Source organism: Lepisma saccharinum, chromosome 4 (assembly GCF_977018435.1).
Source record: "Lepisma saccharinum chromosome 4, izLepSacc3.1, whole genome shotgun sequence".
In the NCBI taxonomy this organism is placed as follows: domain Eukaryota; kingdom Metazoa; phylum Arthropoda; class Insecta; order Zygentoma; family Lepismatidae; genus Lepisma; species Lepisma saccharinum.
In genome coordinates, this window is record NC_139232.1 from 78755633 (window position 1) to 78770943 (window position 15311).

The 15311-nt window shown below is 35.0% G+C and overlaps 1 protein-coding gene across 1 annotated transcript in view; it reads left to right on the top strand.

Moving 5' to 3' along the window:
• The first annotated feature begins 892 nt into the window (after positions 1 to 892).
• LOC145986618 (extracellular serine/threonine protein kinase four-jointed-like) overlaps positions 893 to 15311 on the top strand; it is a 273062-nt gene continuing 258643 nt past the window's right edge. Inside the window, exon 1 of the mRNA XM_083120841.1 lies at positions 893 to 1058. The gene's annotated coding sequence lies outside the window, so the exon portion shown is untranslated. The remainder of the gene's footprint in view (positions 1059 to 15311) is intronic.

A 15311-nucleotide genomic window follows, 5' to 3' on the forward strand; every position in this document is an offset into this window, starting at 1 on the left:
CATATTTAGCAGGTCTCGGTAGCGGAGTGGTTAGCACAGTGCAGGAGTACCAGATTCGAATGGATGTTCTTTGTCAGTGTCCCTACGTCAATTTTATCGTATCATCAATCACCCTCATCTTTTCAATTAGTCAAAAGTGGCAGAAAAGCGAAGTAAATGAAATTGAATATCCGTACTTGTATATTTTGTATTCGTCTAAAGTAACTGAAGAAATCCTCTGGAAGTCTCGTTCAGGATAGCGGGACTTGAAAACCTCCTAAATCACTCACCTAATTCATCCGGTCGAAATACACGTGGACCACGATTCATTGGTGATCAAACGAACTGCGGTTCGATACCGTGACAACAATTTGAAATCATTACATGTCGGATTTGCTTTCCAGCATAAAATTACCTTTTAAATATGCGAACTACTTCTTCCGACATGCAATTCGATGATACGAAAGGCAGGTAACTGATCTTATCAGAACGTGCCTCGAGGGGAGAGGTTATTGATGTAGCATTGGCGCTTTTCTCCTTTTAATATAGTCCTGTAAAAAGAGGTATGTCACTTTACAAGAAGGGCAACATTCTTAGAGAAAAGCGCCGACTCGTCAGACGAAGTCCCTTATGTTTTGAATAACAATGCAAAGATCAAACGTTTTGACCACGAGAGGACGGAATAAAAAATCTATTAACTGTTGTACTACATTGTTGATTCTTCTACGAATCACGGATGGCTTCATGAAGAACCTTTTTATCCTATCTCGACCCGGTCAGACGAGATGCTCCATCCAGGTAAGAATGTAGTTCCGTCTGCCGCCGCTGGGATGGCGCTGCGGTTCCCCCGAGACCCGGAGCGAGGCTAGGATGCCATGCTGGGATCGCTATGCAGCTCAGACGGGCGATCGGAGCGAGCAGGGGGAAATTTTTGTGTCTGTGCGGAAAGTTTTGGGCAAGTGTCAACATGTTAGAAACCGCGGAAACTGTCTCGAGGGACCACAGTGTGCAGTGTCTGTGACGTCACCGTGGTGCCTTGCTGTCTGCGAGGGACGTCGCTGCTGGAACAGTATCGGCAGGTAAAAGATTCTTCTGCTTGTTTGTTCGCTGTACGTGTCGAACACCTGCGCGTATGGGAAAAGGTTACCGGAAAACCCTTGCGCCCTGAAGGGGCGGGGGGACCTTTTATCGTAGCGCGGGTGACACTCGTCTTGTTCCTCTTATCTCTGACGACCAGTTCATTTGGTTAGCCCGTCGTGTCCGACTTGTTGAACAAGTCATGCGCGGACCGGCTTGTGGCTCACCAAGTTAAGTGGTCCGAGTTGAAAACTTCAGCAACGGCAAATAATCTTTGGGAAAATGCGTAAAAGGTTTCAGGGCTAGCCCATTAGCTGGAAACCAAATGTCATTGTCTCTTTTTCTATTCTTAAGGGACGGAAGTAACCACACACCATCAGAATAAGTAATTAGATGCAAGCAGGCAGCATGTGTTTTATTCTCAGGCGAAAAATTTATCGAGAACCTGTCTTACATTGTTTCGAATGTAAAATTGGTACATGAAGCGAGAATAGAAGGGACAATGTAAGCCAAAATAAGACAGCTATAGAATGCAGAAACTTCTTTATTTTTTATGTACTTTTATACATTGTTCATTTCTTCTTTTTTTCCATAATATTTCTAAACCGTCATTAACTGAACGTAGCAACAGCACAGAATAAGTTGATACAAAGTTGTTTCAAGACATTTATTACAGTACCATTATATTTGTTTGCTGGGCAACAATATTGCTTAAAATATTATATGTACACACACACACACAAATAAAGAGGAAACATTTACCAATAGCAAAAAAGAAATGTAGCATCAGATGCTGAATTTGATACCGGTACTTCTATGAATGACAAAAGAACAAGAAGTTGAAAATTCATTTCAGGAAAAGATTTGACATTTTTATTCGAAAAAAAAAAAGTTCGTTTGCAATAACCAAAAACTAGTTAATGATGGTCGAATGTTCTCCAATGCAATTTTTAAAAACTAATGGTTACTAAACCTGGCCTGTTTGTTTAGAATTGCAAATAATTTTGTCAGAATTAATAACATTAGTCAAAGATACCCTCCATTTTCGTTTATGGTTACCAAATAAATGTTAACCAAGTTTTTGTATTTCTGTAATTACAAAGCAATTGCGAATTCATGTCTATTGGCGGTATTCGGCAAATCTTTTGTATTTCGGGACACCATTTCTAGAACTTTTGCTATCTAGTAAAAATTGACCTAGACCAATACTACATATCAAAATAAATTATAAACTAAAAGCAGATTCGTGTTTGTTATTTTTCAAATGGAGGAACAGATGATAGATATATTTGTACACATCACTCTGATATAATTGTTTATATATATACAAATAGCATATGTCGAAGTGAACTGTAAGAAGATATTGTTTTATTTATATCAATGTTCAAAGTTTAAAATATTCACAAAATCTTCCCTGACAGTATAGTTGGGTACCTTTTCGTCTTGTAACCAAGGGATTCCAGGTTTGATCTCCGGTGAAGGCACATTGTACATTGTACAGTCTTTCGGGCAACACTAAACCGGTGATCCAGTCCCGATTTGAGGATAAAGTGAACTTAAAATACAACTTTTACTTATTTTGTTTCTCCTCATGTTTTTCCATGCCCAATATTTGTTTCACAAGAAGTAAGTTTGAATTTATATAATAGGAATATGAAAAATAATAGAAAAACCATTGTTAGCTGTAGTATGAACTAAAATTTAGTACACTTAATACTTTTGTAAAAAATAATATCGTCCGTATGGTTTGTATTACGAAAGAATATCATACAAATTTTATCCGAAAGAAGGCCACTAATATTATTAATAATGTGGAAAATATTACGGCATCACAGTTTGTATTATTATTTCTGTGCAGTACTCTGGAGACACTAATACTAACAATTGGACTGTAGGTGCAATTCGTATATTCGTTTGTTCATTATGGAACCAGTCAGTGTGCATAGTTCAATTTTTAATATATACTCTGCTATATATTTGCATAAGTACATATGTGTATGTATACGCACACATTTTATTACCTATGAACAGCAATTTTACAAGGAATAAGACCCGTCCAGATGTCTGTGTGCGTTCAACGGTCGACTGGGCTATAGGTTCCGTTTTCGAATGTCGACTTGAACACGGGTGTTCTTTGGAAAGTGTACCATTGCCAATCTTAAACTACGAAATCACCTTTTATCCACATCATTGCGTTTAACCCAAAGTGGGAGAAAAACAATGCAAAAGAAGAAACATACACAAAATTGAAAGAAAAATGACATATATCCGTACATTTCATACATTTTTGTAATAGCGCTATGATAGCATGCAATAAAAAGTTGGAGCTGCGTTTAATGCGTAACAAGGATATGCTCCATGGGTACTAATCAGTACATTGGCACCTTCACGAGATTATTGGTTATAGCTTTCTAACGCACTGCTAATGAGCATAATCTCTAACATAATTTTTCAGCATTTAAATTTCAGTTCATTCTACAAAATTTTATCTATGAGCATTTGTAATTTCCTAAATAATCAAATTCAGACAACTATTATTTTTTCATATTTTTATGCTATCGGTATTTTATTCAAAATATATAATACTTGTAGCCTAAAGATTACGAAAAGGAAATTATACTTCCGATTCCTGTCAATTTTAGACTCCCATTAACAGACAGAGATAAATAGATATATTAAATATCTCACAATATCTGCATCCGGCATTCTTTCAGCCCACGGAATTATATCTTTGTATCTGCAGTACTTTCGGATGAGTCGTCAACTCATCGCACTCTATTACGCAAAAAAGGCAAGAACCCCATAAAGAAGATTCTTTATTTATAATAAATCCTAATATAATATTAGAACACTTTCATTTGGGTTTATTTCCTCCTGTGCACTCACCTGGGTTAGTAGTGCAGCAATTCGCTTCTTTATACAGCATATTTGCCAAACGTGTAGATCGTTCCACATAGTTCGATTGTTTTTAAGTATATTTTTTTTATTAATTCTTGTAATTAATCTTTAATGCATCTTAGTGAAAGTATAAATTTTCCTCATTGCCGTAATTTTACAAAATGTTAAAAATAGTGCATAAAAATTGCTCTGTATAAATTACACAGTACTACTGAATTCATTGTAAGTACCTCAAACATGATTTCTAATGAGATCAAACTTATTAAATATTTGAATTCGCCAAGAAAGTCTGTTTTAACAAACCGTCTTTCCAATTAATGGTGAATCATAACAGAGTGGATAATTTCACAAAGGCTACAATCCTTGAAGATTTTTCTGCATTGTACAGTAGCTAAATACACCGAGAAGTTACCGTAATATTATACGATATTCTACCATGAAGATTTAACTGTCCGCTCGTCAATTTACAAAAACGGGACGCAGCCGTCCTTTTATTGAAATTTTCATAATTATCATCCACAAAGATAGATAAGTATTATAAATTGCAGTTGAGTATACCATAGATATATTTTTCAAAACTGAATCATGAATATTACATTCATTTCGTTTAACTGTGTAATGATAATTAATGCCCATTAATATTTTGTCATGTTTACGATAGTTGGATAGCAGCGGGAATTCACGATCTTATTCCGTCGTGTATCTATTTTTATAAATAGTTTTAATATTTAATAATAAATGTTTTGCCACCTGCCTTCTTGCATAATTTACTTCCAAGAGTTCGAAAAAGAAGTCATACTGCAAAAATTAAAATTTTCTCATATTTACATTTAAAATAATCGACATTGTAAGTTGGATGAAAGTTTAATCGCACTGTGTGCAAATAAATCGCTTCCGTTTTACATGGTACGTTCCGTAATTTTTGGCTGTTTCCTCTTTTCACCGTGATAAACATTTCCAAAAATGAAAGTATCTACAGTCTTTATTTCCGGTTTGAAGGTAATTCTATATCACTGCACTGTTTGAATTTACCGTAAAATTTACAATATTCTACCGTTAAAAATTTAACAGTCCGCTTGTTAATTTACAAAACCCGGCATAATCTTTTTTTATTTATATTTGAATAATTTATCATGCATAAAGAAAGATATCAATTATAAATCACATTTGCGTTCACCTTAAATATATTTTTAAAAACTGAATCATTAAAACTAGATTAATTCGTTTAACTATGTAATTACCGTTAATACTTTAAAACGGTCATGGTCATTTTTTACGGTAGTTTAGATGATAGCGAAAATTGACGCTCTTAGGCATTTTTACAGTGTGTCTTGAATGAGAATTAAACATGGTGTTGAGATAATAAAAAAAAACTATGAAATTTCAATTTGAATATTTTATCTTGTGTGAAGGTAGGTAATGAGTACCGACTGCAGTTGTGTGAAATATAAATAAATTTCTAAAAGCTGTATCATTAAAATTACATCAATTACAGTTAACTATTTAATAGCCTTTATGGTAATAGTTTTAGAACGGCCATGGTCATTTTATTTACGGTCGGATGGCAAAGGAAATCGACGGTCTTGGACCACGATTTTTTATATCGACTTTTTTGTGTGTAACTAGTTTTTAATTTGGTGTTGCTGCTGTGGTAGATATGCCCCCCTCCCTGTGTTATATGTAGCCGATTTAATGTGACAAATTGTTCATATATATGGTAATATGCAACTCATGCATGTCATCGTGAGAGTTACAATTCTATGCACTGTACGGTATTTAAGTACACTTGCGGCTAAATTCTTCATTGGTTATCATAAGTTGCAATGTAAAACAAAAACAGTAATTTCATGATGATTAAACGTAAAATCAACTGGAGCTTCGCCATCGCCACGGATTCATTCCATAGTATTTTCATACTTATTAAGAAGTAGTATGGTCCCACCGAATCCAACTTCTCTCTGTCATTTGCAAAAACTATAAATATAGCAGCACATAATAATAACCGTATTCTACAATTGTTGTAAAGCTTTTTTTAAAATTATTATTATTATAGCGAGTTGTGCACATTGATACTAAAACGGTAAATTAACTTAATCAACTAGCTTGCAAGTTGGTATTCAGATAACAACAGGTATTTGCTACAAATTAACTCTAGGAGTTACCGTAAAATTTACAATATTCTACCGTTAAAATTTAAGTCCGCCTATTAATTTACAAAAACGGAACGCAACCGTTTTTAAAATTTAAATTTGAATATTTTATCATGCATAAATGTGTATCATCATTATACATTGCAGTTGCGTGCACAATAAATATATTTTTAAAACTGAATCATAAATATTACATTAATTTGGTTAACTATGTAGGCCTAATAGGCGGCAATATTTTACAAACGATAACGGTCATTTTTACTGTAGTTGAATTGCAGCGGAAACTCACGGTATTAGACCATCATTCCTTTTTACAGTGTACGAACACTGAGGCATTGTACTACGCTTGTAATTGTTCCTTTGGTTATTATTTCACTAACATTTCCGGTCTTTTTTTCCCCGATTTTCTTTGACTTTTCGGCGTATCCCCTGTTTCACTTCATTATCACTGGCGTCCAAACTGCCATCCTAAATTGTTACAAATTTCAAATTGTTATAGTGTGCCGAGAAAAGTATACAGATGATGACATAATGAAATGAAGGATGGAAATTGAAGATAAGCACATACGAATTAGGCGAATTTCAAATGCATGTATATATTCTTTAAATGTTTGCAAGGAATTATAGAGATTAAAATAATATTGCTGGATGTGAATTCATTAAATAGTATTTTACCCTTCACTGTTAAAACTCTTACTTTATAGTTAATTCTTCCTTGATGCAGGGTTCGAAGCAAGCAAATGTAAGTCGGAAGATTGACCAAAAATATTGTTATCATCTTATTTTTAGTTTTATTTATTTATTTTATTTTCGTAAACCCTTGCGGAGAGGGCATGTAACAAACTGCTTATATTTTATGTTTTACACTTCATTTCCGTATTAATACATAATGTATATAAGTAAACTACAGCTGGAGAGAAAATCTCCTGTCCCTTCAATATATGAGAGAGATAAATTCTCATATTAAAAAAAAAAAAAACTCTTTAGACTACATTCATACTCATATTGACCAGATAAAAATTAACAGAAAACATACAATAAATAATGGGACTTGGAGCAGAAAAGTTAGAAAAATCATGTTTCTCTTGTGGGAAAGTTACCACTTGCGAATATATTAATGGTATATGTTCTAATATTTATTTTTGTGTGTGTCTCTATGAAGCTGGCGATAACATAATTAGATCCTGTTACGGAAATATTTCTATGGAGAGTATCAAAGTCAAATAAAGTAGTATCACTCTTGCATTACCTTCGGTGCCTATGCTCACAACGTAAGTTCATCTTGAATATTAAAAAAGTAGAAAAAGCACATGTTGTAACATAAATGATTATTATAATCAAACATCAAAACGAAATTTTATTGTAAACGTGTCAGCTGCACATGCTGTATTACAACACATTACAAAATGAATGTTGGGCATCGCACGAAAATTAGTAAATAACAAAATGAATTAATCTGAAAATTATTATAGTTTTTAATTGCATTAAGGTTTAAATGTTTGTAAATGCATATAATTTACATATTTCACCAATAGAAATTATTAGCATGTGTGTGTCAAAATGAAGTTAAACTTTGGTACATTTTTAAAACGTCACACATGTAACACATTTTCATTAATGCTTTTCATGCTGTCATCATACTCAAGTTTTCCTCATTTGTTGGCAGACACAACGAAGTATTTCATAATTCTATGAAGTCAGTTAGTTTATTACGATTATTTTAATTCAATCTCATGTCTATAACCTTTACATTTTATGTGTGAAATGTCACCCGCGTAACGCTGGAATGCCTCTTATTCTAATAATGATATAAGAACATTTTTGAAAGTAAAATCCATTTGTCGATCCTTCTACACCTTTTGGGGAAACTACATTGCAGATAATAGCATTGAAATGCCAGGGTTAAGGAACGAAACTCAAATAATTTCTGGTAGATAAGCAGATACAAATTTTGGTTTAAAATATACATACATTAAGATATGTTGAGTAGTTTGGGATCTGAAAGTACAATTGGAAATTGATAGAGGAAACAAATTTTATTCGTGACACTTGGTTAGGATTTTTTTTACTTTTCCTCCAATCTTTTTCAAATCAAGTAGCACATGGATTTTAATTTTCACTAATCAAAAATATACATTTTTTTTTCTGAATTTTAAATACAGCTTAACAGTGGTGTGGCATTCTCGAAACTAAACAATCCTATGCACTGTTCAGTGCCGGCTCAGGAATTTCAACTACCACAACTAGTTAAGAAATAATGAATTTCACAAAAGCCTAAATTAGAAGTGCAATATTACAGACCATTATCCATATTTACCTGAAAATAACAAGTACTACACTACATGCACAATTTCTCAATTTAGTGATTCGCCTGGTTCTCCACTACAGTTAGTTTCATAAATATTATAGTAACTTTACACTATTATAACGAAATTTGAAAACGGTAAAAGGCAGTAAATGTGCTCTGGAGCATTTCATACACAAGACGGTTTCACCATCAACAAGTCTTCAATCACACAATTACAGCCATTTTCAATTGATGAAGGTCACGTCCATGAATATTTGAACAAATGAAAAATATTTGCTGACGCTTCACAAACGTGTGTGTGTGTGTGTGTGTGTGTGTGTGTGTGTGTGTGTGTAATAGTTTCTGAGTCATTGAGCCTGATGCACAAGGATAATCCGTGAGAAAAACAAGCACATAAACTATTTTTGAAAGACAGAAAATGCTTGATAAATGCATTCCAAATATAATTCTTTTTTCCATAAACATAACTTTCATGCACAATTATGTTTGACATACAGGGTGTCCGGCTCAGACCTTTAACATTACAAAAATGTATAACTTTAGTTACATTCAATTTCAAATGAAACTTATTGTTTGTATGGGACTGGCAACTGTGGCCATTTGCGAGAATCACCAGTACTTCGAGTTCACGTGACGCGCATGCTCGTGTAACGCATAAATTCCAAGATGGCGGATTTGACGGTTCAGCAGAAAGTGTTCTGCGTTCTTTCACTGGCAGAAAACAAATCTGTGAAGCTTGTTGAACGTACTTTTCGGCGTGAATTCAATCTTCAACAATGTCCCTTCCTATTTGAGTATTGCTAAGTGGGATAAACAACTAAGAGAAACTGGAAGTGTTGTGGCCGTGAAGTACGCGAAGCGGAAGATATCAGATGAAAACATTGAAGTGATTCGCACTGCATTCACAAGAAGTCCAAGAAAATCAATAAGACGTGCAAGTTTAGAGCTCAACATTCCTCGGTCTAATATCCATGACGTTGTGCACAAAAGGTTACGTCTACGGGCGTACAAGATCCAGTTACATCAAGGAATTGATCCTGATGATAAGCCTTAAAGACAGACGTTTTCGGGCAAAATTTTAACTGAAATTGAGAACAAGAATGCTTTTTCTGGACAATGTGTGCTTTTCTGATGAAGCTGCATTCCACGCGTGTAGCAAAGTTAACAAGCAAAATTGCCATATTTGGAGAAGTGACAAGCCTCATGAGTTCCGTGAAATTATGAGAGACTCGCCAAAAGTTATTGTGTGGTGCGGTTTTATGAAATATAAGATAATAGGCCCGTTCTTCTTTGCTGAAGAAACAGTGAGAGGAACGAATTATTTAGACATGCTTCAGCATTACTCTGTAGCTCAAATGCCTCCAGAAAACATTTTCTAACAAGACGGAGCTCCGGCACATTTTTCTGTCATTGTACGAGAATTTCTCGATGAGCATTTTCCTAGAAGATGGATAGGAAGAGGTTATAAATCTCTTATTGGTCTTTCCCCCCTAGACTTTTTCTTCTGAGAGTTCATCAAGGACCAAGTCTACAGTATGCTTGTCGAGAACTTGGAAGATCCGCGTAACAGAATTCGTCAGGCGATGAATAATGTGACCCCTCAAATGCTAGTGAATACCTGAACGGAATTGGAATATCAGTTCGACATCTGCAGTGCCACAGGGGGAAGGGGGGCTTATATCGAGGTTGTGTGAAGTGCTGGTGCTGGGACAAAAAATGCATGAGTTTTTCTACCAAAATGTAAATTTATGTAAATTTTGGTAATAAAATTGGGTTTCTCTGCAAAATTATGCTCTTTTGTAATGTTAAAGGTCTAAGCCGGACACCCTGTATATGAAACGTGGAGTGACGTGGACACTAAATTGTGCACGTATTCAAAGTTTCTTTAATAAATATTATATACAGCATATATTATTTAAATACATTACACAACCAATTGATCCATCTAACAATAAAACAACAGCAAAAATTACATAAATTGTCTCTGAAATGTCACACTTCCTTTCCTCAAAACAATTGTTCATGCATTTAAAAGAAAATGAATTAAGGCAAGTGTCATTTCTCTGTCTGGTGATTTACAATGCATTACAGCGAACAAAAATAAATTACGAGCGAAGCGTGCTAGAAAAGTTTTAGATCCAATTCTTTTGCAGGCTGAAATCAATATTAATGTAATAGGGCGCAAATATATATTTTTTTTATTTGTGTAGACTAAATGTAAAAGAATAATCATCGGTGATTAACCCCGCATTCCAAAAAACCACCTCTACTTTTTCAAACCCCCTCAGTGATGTATCCACACATTCGTAATCAACCCTCAATGATTGTTTTTCACAATATCCAATATACAAGGTGTCATTTTAATGGCGCCCACGTATGACTGTCTTCTACATTCACAAATAACTAATATTTACTTTATTTCTATTGCGTACAAGTTTATAAAATTAACGGGAAACTATTGAGATTAAGAACGCTGCATCAATGTGGATTTTTGTTTAAAGTTGTTGATTTGGATTAGTTTTATATATATATATATATATATATATATATATATATATATATATATATATATATATATATATATATACAGGGTGTCATTTTAATGGCGCCCACGGACTACAGATTCGTATAGAGGACATCAAAACAAACAACTTTTCTCAGTAACATTTTTCTAGTTGGTGCGTCTATTCGACGCTACAGCCGTTCAAAAAAGACCGTTTTGCCGCCTGGTTGCTGGCAACCCAACACAACATTTGATCGTATCTGTGACGTCATTTCCTGCTGCGAAACAGCACACGGCAGGGTTGCAAGTAACACGCAAATCTTGTGAAAAATGACAAACTACCAACCACATTATTAGCTATAAAACGAAGCGAGAAACGCGTCCAGAAGACCGAACATCATAGCCTACGCGTACCAGCCAGAAGATAAGCAGTCATCTCCGGGGAAGGGGGAAGTGAACCAACGATATGAGAAATGGTAAAAAGCGTGTTGAAAATGAAGTGTCAATATCGGATTTTGTCTCAGCCTACATGTCAAATATCAACAACAATACATTTTATTGGACTTACAGCTTACATGTGGCTGTTTACGCCCAGTTACATGTCAAATGTTAACAAATCTCGTTGCAAGGTTGATATCTACAGGTTTGTGTCCAGATGCCATGTGGTACTTTTGTGCTGATAAGGCAAGTATCCGAGGTTCACGTTGTTATATTACGGCTAAAACACGTACAGTGGGATCCATAAGTATTACCAAGCAAATTGTCCATCGCCCCTTTTACTCCCTTTGTTATATGCAATGAGAGCTTCAAGAACTGACACAAAACACCAAACAATCTGGTTGCAACATCTGAACCAGTATACGTAAAAATATAGTCCTTAAAAATACGTGGGATGAAGATAAAAACGAACAAAAATAGTCATGGACAATTTGCTGAGCAATACTTTTGGATCCCGCTGTATAGCCACAGTAACAATCTGATGATGAATCAGTAGCGAATATACTGTCCTGTTCACAGTTGCAAACTATTACATGTGTATCCGGTGCATAGATAAACACAGTCGTAGGAGAGCTTGTATTACTACTACTTATATCCCTGTATGTTCAACCATTTGTGCCACTTGCCTCATAATGCCCTGAATATACATTATATTAACCTATGTGTTGCTTACCTTTGGAATTTTGAGTTCTTTCATTTCTATTTTGTCATCTGTTCAGTGTGCCACAGACAACTAGTATCAGAAGGACAAAGTGAATAAGACTAAATTGTATATGCCAACTTGGTAACTAAATTTGCAAATATTTGACATGTAAGCTGAGACAAAATTCAATGTGACCACTTCCACTTGAATTCGATTTTCATTCTACCATTTTTCGTATCGCTTGTTCACTTCCTGTTAGGTTACAGAACGTGTTTTCTCTTTTTGTTTTACGGTACATAATGTGGCTGATTGCAACTGTGTCATTTTTCACAGAATATGTGTGTTCCCGGCAACCCTGGAACGCATCGCTTCACGACGGGATATGACGTCACCAATGCAATGAAATGTTGTGTGTGGTTGCCAGCATTCAGGCGGCAAAACGGGCTTTTTTGAACGATTGTAGCGCCGAAACGACGCACCAATGAGAAAAATGTTACTGAGAAAAGTTGTTTGTTTTGATGTTCTCTACACGTTTCCGTGGTCCGTGGGCGCCATTTAAATGACACCCTGTATATATATATATATATATATATATATATATATATATATATATATATATATATATATATATATATATATATAAGAACATTGACTTAAAATGTCTTGTGTCAGAAATCGAAAATGAGTTTATATCAAATGTTATAAAGTGAAATAATATTTTGGAAGTTGAGTTGTGTTGTTTAATTCTTGCAATGTAAGTATAATAACATTATGAAAACCAGTTGAGCGCTGAGGACTTGCAATTTAATTCTAAAATCGTGTTAAAGTGTTCTCATCCTTCGCATACAATATAATTCAGTGTGAAGTATCGTTGCAAGAAATTGGTGGCCAGTAAGGGGAAATTTGGTTACACTGAAGAATTATTATTTGTAGACTTATTAGTAGTGTTCCTTCCTTTGTGTACTTCATATTTTTGTTCTGTTGTCGTGAATACAAATTAGTGCAATGACAACGAAGAATGTTCCTATCGTGCCATTACCTACGGGTACTTCAGATTTTAAGGCTCAATTATTGGTCATGTTTCGGGAATTGAAGGAATCGAATGACAGCGTAAGGCAAAAGGTGTCAGAGCTTGAAAAATCTCAGAAAGAACAGTTGTTAGAGCAGTTGTCAGAGCTTGAAAAATCTCAGAAAGAGCAGTTTGCAGAACTTGAAGACAGAACGGTGAAGTGTATGAAATATATGAACAACACTGTTAAGGAGTTGGGCAACTCACTCCGGATGGAGATTGGGCAGGTTGCTGAAGCTTGCAAAACAGCAAATGATCAAATAAAAGGACAAGTTAAAGTGTTGGATTAAAATTTCCAACAGTTGAATATATCTGGTGAAGCGAATACCAACAGCATTCGTAAGTTAGAAGATAGTGTTGCTGGATTGGGTTTGCAGGTAAACAAGCAGTGGAATGTTATCAGCCAGATTAGAGAAAGTAATAATGAAGGTTTAATTCAACGTGTTGAGATCTGTGAAGCACGATTAAGTGATGTAACAGCTAAACTGCTGATGACTAATACTCCAACAATCCATAAAGCTGCAGAGAACAATGGCAACATTACTGAAATTTCACGTAATCCAGAGCATCCTGTATCTTTATCCTTGTCATCTTCCAGTTCTTCAGAAGATGAATCTTTTCCATTGCATATGTCAGGAAAACGCAAATCTACAGGAAATCCTAAATCTAATTTGTCAGCTCCTACTTCACCAGTTAATGTGCGAAATTCTCGATTAAAGAAGCCTCATAAAACTTCACATGTTAGTTATGTTGATCCAGCAAATAATGCTTCACAATCTAGCAATATAAACTCTGATATGTCTGAAGTAAACAAAACTAGATATAATTCGCAAGAAACTTCTGGCAAACGATTTAAACCTAATTACAACACGAAACACCATAGGCACGCTACTATCATTGATTCTGATACAAATAAACCATCTACTTCTAAGGAACAACCACGAAAGTATCTACGGTTGAATGAGTTGAATATGTTGCCTAAACTTTCTGGAAATCCAGAGAAATCTAGCCCAAGGAAGTTTATTAAAACCTTAACTTCACATTTGGATTTGCTTCAGATTCCAAACGTTCAGAGATTGGAATGTATTCGGAATTGTTTTCAAGGGCCAGCCGAGGGATGGTACAATACGCACCTGGATTCCTTTATGGCATACAAACATTTTGTACATGAGTTTTTGAACCAGTACACTTTATACTCGTTGTCGCAGGCTCAGTTGTCAGAATTGAGGAACAGAAAGTATAATCAAATACAGGTATGAGCATGGAGGCGTTTGCCACTCGTACTTATTCAACATATTATAATTTGGTAGAGCGTCCTAAAGATGCAGAAGTCATAGATATTTTCATTAATCAGTTTCCATCGATTACGGCACAGACGATATTAGGTGCTGGCCTAACGAAAGTTGACGACGTTATTAATTTACTGAAGAGACTGGATTTGATAAAGACCAGATCTGGTAAGAAGTGTGATTTGCCTAGTGATTTTGAAACGAGAACATCCAGGTTTACTAAGGATTCAAATGCGTCAGATTTCAGAGATAAACAAAAGTACAAAGTTCAGACAGTTAACACGCAACCAAGGAACAGCGAGCAAAATCCTAATCAAAGGAATAATGTACAGTTTTCTCGCAACAATAGATATTCTGATTCTGGTTCTACATCCGGTGGTAGCTCGTATAATAGAGGGCAAAATGTGAATGACAATTTTGATCGGCGTCAGGACTTTACATTCAGAAGAAGGAATCAAAATAATTATGGCAGTCAACAGTTCTTTAGAAGAAACTTAGATGCAAATAACAGAAGTTATAACAATACCCAATTTCGAAGAGACAGTGCGACACCACAGAAAGATAGACGTTCTAATACAAGGCAAGGTTATCTATAAACGAAGTCCAATTCGGATCCTAATGTGGCTTGTTTTCCTAATTCACCGAAGAATAGTACAGTTTTCGACAATAATGTAAATATATGTTCCAATTGTCGTCAGCCCTGTGAACGACCATTCGCTTCCCCTAACAGTAATGTCACTCTAACAGTAAGTAATAGACTGAATGAAAATGCAGTGTCATTTGATCCAAGGGAGGGACAATAAATCAAAGTATGTTGTCAGGAATGGAAGCATAATTAAAAACTGCTGTGAATCATCTCAATTAAATTTATAAGTTACTATGTAATGTTTTGTATAT